This window comes from Spermophilus citellus, assembly GCF_964194105.1.
Source record: "Spermophilus citellus genome assembly, chromosome: 12".
NCBI lineage: Eukaryota > Metazoa > Chordata > Mammalia > Rodentia > Sciuridae > Spermophilus > Spermophilus citellus.
Genome location: NC_138198.1, coordinates 1,770,316 through 1,777,524, shown reverse-complemented (window position 1 = coordinate 1,777,524; position 7,209 = coordinate 1,770,316).

Sequence of the window (7,209 nt, the reverse complement as noted above, 5' to 3'; positions counted from 1 at the left end):
CCTGCAGTGTGGTGCCCAGGAATGAGGCCAAGCACAACCACTAACCAGCTATGTGACCTTGGGGAACATTTCTTAACCTCACTGAGCCTCACTTTTCTTATCTGTAAAATGGAAATAGATAATAATCACAATCCCCAGGAATTTTGTAAAGATTGCATGACACAATCCAAGAAACCTGCCCCCTGGTAAAAATTCAGTAAACGAAAGCAAATATTATCGTTCCTCAGGCTTCACTTCTTGGCACTCTGTGCAGGAAACTGCTTCCCCAGAGTTCACCCAGCCCTTCCTTCATGGTCTTGGCCTTTGCAAATGCGATTCTGATTTTCTCATCGCCTTTCATCCCCTGTTAGGACCCGACAGTTAACCCTCCTTCTCTTTCAGATTGCAACTTTGCAAGATGCCTGTCGATTCTCCAGTGTGAATCAGCACCGCTCCGCTAGCCCTGATGGCTGCCCCTCAGGCTTTGCAATTTCCCCTGTATGTTCATTATCTCAGTTTCCATTTGCACACTCACTGGCTTTTAAAGAGGACATTGCACTTTTCAAAGATGCTGTGCATCTTCAGACGGCTCCACGGAGCCTCCTGCTACCTGGAGGCTTGAGCACGAGCCAGCCTGGCAGCCTCTTAAGCCCCTTGCCTTCCCGAGGGGAAGCAGCTATGGTGAGGGTCACAGGTGACACAGCATGGCCCAACAGAGAGGAAAGGAAATCAAAGAAGCCACTTAAAAATGCCAGCAATCGGTGGTTCAAGACCTTGTTTAAAGATCCAGCAGCCACTGGTCCCTAAGCAATTTTCCAAAAGAAAATCAGAAGGCATCAAAACAATCCCTATTTTACTTTCAACCAAGGAAAACATCCCAGTGTTGTCTTTCACAACAGACTGGCTGTGACCCATTCATGGAGGTCACATCCTTCTCAGAAGAAGCTTGTGGGACACCAGGAGTGACATTCATCAGGGAAAAGTACCTGGACAAGGGGGAAAATCCTCTCCCTAGGGTGTCTCCACCACGCTGTGTGTTTGCTTTTCTTAAACATGCAGTGTTAGATGCATGGTCTCTGGATCGACCTGGAGCTAATCAGCAAGAAGACACAATGTCAGCAACCGTATGGTATGTTCCCTTAAGGATTGAATTTTCATGGAAGCAATACAATCTTCATTGCTATGAACTCATGAGAAAAATGCAGAGGATGACTTTGTGCACAGATCTCGCATTTACAGAGTCAAAGCCATTTTATGTCTGAGCGATGCTGTCCAAACAGCTTTGCAATAATCCAAAGGGAGAAATGGGGTGGGGGTGGGGTGGAAACTAAGCCATCAAGGAGGACACACTGTCACAAAGATGCCAGAGTCCAAGGGTTTTAAGGCATGTGAGTGGGAGCCACATGGACACTGACTGAAGTGCTTAGATTTTCTGCTACTGGCTGGGGTGTGGCCCACAGAGAGGAGAGACCAGACTGAGGAGGATGCTTGGCTGGGTGTCCCTGCAGGGCAGGGAGTGTGTGCACATCCTTAGGCCTCATTATTGTGACCACTAGCATATTTCTCCATCCTTAAAGTCCCTCCCTCTGTACCTAAAGCCATCTAGACAGGACAGCCTAGGATGATGTACTCATCAGCCTTTTGACTGTAACAAACATGCGAGGCCATCAACTTATAAAGAGAAAAGGTTTATTTTGGCTCCATTTTGAGGTTCCAGTTCATGGACACGTAGCTCTATTGCTTTTGAGTTTGTGGTGAGACAGTACATCATGGTGGGAGGATGTGGCAGAACAAAACCACCCACCTCCTGACCAGGAATAAAAGAGAGAAATGAGGAGGGGCTGGGTCCCCTCTGTCTCCACCAAGGACATGTCCCCAATGACCTAAGGACCTCCCTTTAAGTCCCACCTCCTAAAATTGCCCCCATATCACCAAGCTAGGGACCCAGCCTTAAACACCTGAGCCTTTGAGGGATATTTTAGATCTAAGCAAATCAAGATGGGGAAATAATTCTGATTGACATTAGTTGTATTAACTGCTTACTAAATCTTTCATCACCTGGTCTGCAAAAATCAGCATATGTGCCATTGAGATACAGAACTGCTCATCAAGTGACATATTTTATTGAGGTTTACTATAAGCAAAGCACAGAGATAGGCCCCAGATATGACACAAAGATAAATGGAATATGTCCCTCCTCCCCACAACCCAACAGTTAGAACCAGCTTTCCTGAATTACAGCCCTCCAACCTCATGTGGGACCTTCAGCTTTAGTAGCTTCTCGTTAACATAATAGAACAGTTGGGTCATCGCTTTGTGAAAAGAACCCAGCACTCTTGCCAAAAACATCCTTTGTCACAGAAATAGGAGTCCCAACCAAGCGTGACAGGCTTCTCTGTGTGGCATCTGGTACTTTCATCCATAAAGGTCTCATTTACCTTTCCATTCCTTTAAATGTGACTTTTTTAAAAAAAAATGCCTTCCATATTTAGTTCCAGAAAAGATTCAAGCTGAGTTACATGAATATCCACAATGCAATAAAGGAAAGGAAGATTAAAGAATGAAGAATGAAGCCAGAATCATTTGGGGACAGGTACTTTTTATTACAGAATTTACACAACGGGAAATTTGTCATCTTGACTACTTTTGGTAGACAATTCAGTGGCAATAAAGAACATTCATGTCACTGTGCAATCATGACTACCATCCATCTCTAGAGGTTTTTTTTTTTCATCTTACAAAAACTGAAACTGTCCCCATTAGACATTAATCCCCCCACCTACTCCCCCAAGCCCTCGTTCTCCTCGATTCTACTTTCCATCTCAAGATGTTGACACTCTCAGTGCCTCAGCTGAGAGGACTCACATAGGATTTGCCCCTTTGTGCCCAGATTTTTCCATTTAGCCTAGTATCTTCAAGACCCATCCTTCTTGTAGCAGTACCGTTTTGAGTGAATGTATCAGAGAAGCATTAATCTGTCTCTTTTACATTATGCACTTTAACATCCATGTTTATGCAAGTGTCAGTAACTATCAAGCATGCTTCACATAATTATGAACATTACAATCCTGGCTAGTGGAGGAGATCATTATAATTTCAAATAGAATTATTGAAAATCTCTTCACAAATAACTCAACCTACTGGGTGTTTTGTTGGGTTTCTTCCCTTTTTTCCCCCCTTTCCTACCTTAAATTATGTTCATTGTTTCTCAGAATCTAAAACTTTGGTGCTCTTCTGGGTAAAGAGAGAACATTATAGCTGCTGCTTTTGTGCTACTGTTGTCTTTTAAAAGATTTAAGTTGCGCAAAACTATTGCTGTTTCTAAAATGCAAAACTCAACAGAGAGTTCGATTCACATTTTCTGACAGTAACGTGTTTGTCCACTGTTATTCATTGCATAAATATCGAGTAGGTGCCCTCTCTACGTTAGACACTGATCAGGGACTTGGAGATTCAGAGAGGGACAGAGACTCAGCCCCAGCCCTTCAAAGATGATGTGTGTTACAGAGCCAAAGACCAGCAGTGAAACACCCATAGACAAATGGAACAATGGCAGGTGACCATATGTGTTATAAAAGGAAGGATCAATGAAGGGTTAATGTAGGGGTGTGCCAACCAGAGGAGAGAGCATCCTGAAGATGGGTGAAGATTGAAACCAAGATCTGAAGTTATGGAAAAACTGGAATTGCAAAGAAAGATAGAAGTGGTCCTGAGAGACAGAAAAGTATGTGCGAATTCCATGAGCCACAAAGAAATGGTGAAGGAACTAAATGGAAATTACAGTATCTGGATGGTCATGAGCCAGGAGGAAAGTAACACAAGGATCCTGGGGAGATATGGAGAGAGGGGCCTGGAAGATCTAGGTCCAAAGTTCTTTTTTTCCCCTGAGTTTACTGTGAAACATTCAGAAGTATTTCAAACAGAAAAATAGGACCTACTAAATTTTACTATAAAATGAGCATTCTGCTGCTGGGTGGGGCCTGGATTGGAGGGAGGCCAGTATGGATGGCCAGAAGCACTGAGGACTGATGATGACAGGGACAGAAGTAACCAGAGGGACTGAGCATACTGAAGATGGAATCCAGCAGAGGTCCTGAGCCTGGAATCTGAGCACAGTCACACATCTATTAGAAGTACAGATTCCTCATTCAAGCAGTAGAAATGGGTGTCACTGCCAGTTTTTTGTTTGTTTCTTTGGTTTTGGTTTTGGTATCAGGGTTTGAACCTAGGAATACTCAACCTCTGAGCCACATCTCATCCTTTTTTATTTTTTATTTAGAGACCGGTTCTCACTAAGTTGCTTAGGGTCTCACCAAGTTGCTGAGGCTGGCTTTGAACTTATGATCCTCCTGCCTCAGCCTCCTGAGGTGCTGGGATTACAAGTGTGTGCCATTGTGCCTGGCTATGCCAGGTTTTTCTGTTTAGAACTGAGAGGAGCGGGTCCTTTATTGATGGGAGGAAAAAATGGGACGTGAGATTTCAGATGCAAAACTGAAAGGTTCTGTGAGAGAGGTCTGACAATCCAGCTATGTGTCAAGGCCCACGTGGAGGGGCAAAGCATGCATTGACTCTGCTGATGTGGTTTCCGGTTTTCAGCTCAGAGGTGGATGAATACTTTAAAGTCAGTAATACAAGGTTGTTATTTAAATCTATAGAGATCGATGAGAAAAGGGGTATAGAGAAAATATTAGAAGACCCAGATTCACACTCTCAGGAACTCCAACACTAAGAGGTTAGGGAGAGAAGATAAAGCAAGACAGAAACTGAGTGGCCTGTGAGCTGGCAAGGAAAACCAGGGGAGCATCACACATGGGAACCAAGAGAAGACAGACTTCCCTGGACGTAGTGCTGGGGCCGGGGAGGAGGGGAGCCAGGAGATGAGAAATACCCATTAGACGTGGCCCTATGGAGCCAGAGCCAGTAGATGGTTGTGGTGGGGAAACCCCTCATTCAAACTTTAAATTATAAAGTGTTTTCATTAGCTTTTTTGCTGCTGTGACTTAAAGACCCAACCAGAACAATTGTAGAGGAGGAAAAGTTTATTTAAGGGCTCAGGATTTCAGAGCTATCAGTCCATGTACCTCCAGTTCCAACATGGCGGAAGAGTATGGCAGAGGGAAGAAGAACACATGATGATCAGAAAGAAGAGAGTTAACACTCACCAGTTACAAATATATACCTCATGGCCACGGCCCCAATGAACCACTTCCTTCAGCCACACCCGACCTGCCTCCAGTCACCACCCAGTTAATCCCATCAAGGGTTAATTCAGTGATTAGGTTAAGTCTCTACCCCAGTCATTTCTCCTCCAAATCTTCTTGCACTGTCTCATATGTGAGCTTTTGAGGGACACCACATCTAAACCATAACAGAAGGTGACTAGAGGCCAGGAAGTAGTGGTAGTTGTAGAAAGTAAAGAATTCTGTTCAAAAGAAGATTGGAGAAATAAAATGATAGTTGGAATGGATGATCGTGGATCAAGAACTTATTTGTAAAATTGCAAGCATATTTGTAGGCAGATGATAATGTTCACCAAACATGGTCGTTTTTATTTCAGAATGTTTGCAGTCCATTCACTCTCTTCGTAAAAAGCAAAAACAAAAACCAGCACAGTCAACTGATTCTTAAGGCCACTAAACATAGTCCTGAACATAAAAATAAGCTATGAGGACAGAAGAGGTAGTAAATAAATAAAACTCGAGGAAGGAGCATGTAATATTTAACAAGCACCTACTATGGAACAAGTATTGATTCACACACTTGGCTTAACTTTTGGAACAATAAAGAACAGGAGCTTATATTCTTGTGGATAAAACACAACATCAAACTGATAAGTAAGTAAACCGCACAGTGTATTGAACGAACATGGCTATAGGAAAATGTGCAACAAGAATTCTCAGAAAGGTATAGAGTAGGGAGGTTACAGGTTTTTGGTGCCAGTTATTCAACCAAGGCATGTTTAACCACTGAGCCACCTCCCCTCACCAGCACTTTTTATGTTTTATTTTGAGATAGGGCCTTGCTAAGTTGCTGAGGTTGGCTTTGAACTTGTGATCCTCCTGCCTCAATCTCCCAAACCACTAGGATTACAGGTGTGGGCCATCATGCTGAGTTTGGGTGGTTACAGTAACTCAGAGAGAGAGTGCCCATGGGTTCACTCTCCAGTACCACAAAAAAAGAAAAGAAAAAAACATCATTTTAACTATTTTTAAGTGTAGAGTTCAGTGGCATAAGTACATTTACAGTATCATGCAATCACCATTAGCATCCCTCTCCAGAACATTTTTCATCTTTTCAAACTGAAATTCCACATCCACTGAAAAACTTCCATTTCTTACCCCACAGCCAACAAAGGTGATTTCTCATTCAAATAGGCATGGAGGACTGGGGCTGTAGCTCAGTAGGAGAGCGCTTACCTAGCATGCATGAGGCCCTGGGTTCTATCCTCACCGCCACATTAAAAATAAACAAATAAAATAAAGGCATTCTGTCCATCTACAACTGTAAATAAATAAACAAACAAACAAACAAACCGAAACCAGGTGTGTAGTACAATGGAACACCTTGCAGCAGTTGAGAATGAGGTTCCTCCAAATGTACGAAGAGGGACATTTCTCCAAGGTACACCTTTCATTTACTTAAACATAGTGAGAAAAAGGCAGTATCAGATGTATCTGTCTGGAATCTCTCTCTGGAAAAGGCTCCACTTCAGTGGTGTGACCCCGAAAGCCTCAAATGTCTAAGCTGGTGGGATCCTTGAGGAGGTCATATGATTTAAGTTTCTCATTTTACAAGTGAAAAAATAAATCTGAATTTGAGGAGTTGACCTTAAATAGGAATATTTAGAATCGGGTTTTTTTTACCCCCAGCCCAAGGTGGATCAAACAGTTGGGAGCAAATGAATTGGCATCATGAGTTGATTTTAGGAACTGTGCTTCTGCATTCCTTTTGCCAAAATTGGAGGACAATTTCCTGAGGTGAGGCTTAAAATGGAGCAAATTTTAACCTAGGAAGTAGTGAAATGTTAATTTCCTGAATGTTGAAGCACTGCTATTATTTTCTTTCCATTTTGCTTTAAAATGGCAGGACACAAATTTTGCAAGGTTTCTGGGAAGAGGAAAATATGCACCATGGCTTTGGTACGATTTTCTGCCATATTGGATGATTTTTAAACTAGTATGGAAGTGTGTCACCAAATTTAAGTCTATGCTGTTGCTGTCCAGCCTAGTA